The sequence below is a fragment of the Orycteropus afer genome, unplaced genomic scaffold (assembly GCF_000298275.1).
Source record: "Orycteropus afer afer isolate SDZICR_OR568_19922 unplaced genomic scaffold, OryAfe1.0 scaffold00111, whole genome shotgun sequence".
Taxonomy (NCBI): Eukaryota; Metazoa; Chordata; class Mammalia; order Tubulidentata; family Orycteropodidae; genus Orycteropus; species Orycteropus afer.
This window is the reverse complement of record NW_006921698.1, coordinates 139,531-140,763: the sequence shown is the minus strand read 5'-3', so window position 1 is coordinate 140,763 and position 1,233 is coordinate 139,531.

Sequence of the window (1,233 nt, the reverse complement as noted above, 5' to 3'; positions counted from 1 at the left end):
AACAACAATTCATTTTTATGCTAATCATTTTTATATCCACCACTTTGCTATATGCTTTGAAGGAAAAGAGTTCATAAACTTAAGAGATTTGTATTTTTCCTTAGAGACTCTGATGAAGGAAAAAACTTGAGAATAATAATAAATGGCAATAATGAAAAGTTTATAGATGGATCAGGAAATGGTGACATGTAAATAATTTCTACCTGTTAAAAAATGTCTGTTTAAAAGAATATTTCTTATAATTGTCATTAGGGAAAATTGGGGAAAAATTAATAAACTTTTCATTAGACAATAAAAGGAAATAAACAAATGAATTCCAAGTAACACCTGTATGTTAGGTACTGGGTTAAGTCCTATATCTATCTGTATCTACATCTAAATTTATAACTATATTGGTAGGTATGTATATATGTATCTATTTAGTCCTCACATCAACCCATAGATGAACAAGTGGAGACAGTGAGCTACAAAGTCATACAGCCAATTTGTAGCAGAGCTCATGTTTGAAATCAGTAGTCAATAACTACAGGCCTATGCTTTTTCCACATTATTTATATTAAGATATTAATATAAATACTATTTTTCTGGTTAGAGTATTCACCTTAATACTTCAAAATCACCTTTCCATGGCAACTTGTTTTTTCCCAGAAGTTCTTCTGTAAGTAGTATCTATTTAACTGCTATATAACTGCAACTTTGGTAAGTGGAACATAATGATTTCCTTGAATTACAGTAGTTGATATATATTGGCTTTCTCCTCATCTAAATCCTATGAAATTCAACATGCAGTTGAGGAGATAAGAATCTTTTCATTTATATCTAAACTCATTCAACTCTGTCTCAGAAGTCCTATTCATAGCTCCATTATAACTTGATAAAAGGAATACTTAAACACAGCGTGGACTTTGATTGCTTTCTGCTTGTGTAAAATTTGTCACCAGATAGGCTTTATTCAAGTCATTCCAAATAATTTTACCTTGGATACCCAAAAGTTATGCAAATCAGTTCATGAGTTACTTAAGAGAGAAATTTGAAAATGTCTATCCATTAATGCATTATTACAATTTATACAAAGCTCCAAAAATCATTTGTTGTTTCAGTTTGTGTAAACCAAAGACAAAGCAAACCACTGCCATTGAGTTGATTCCAACTCATAGTGACCCTATGTTGTTGTTGTTGTTGTTATGTGCCGTCGAGTCAGCCCTGACTCATAGCGACCCCTCCTTGGGTTTC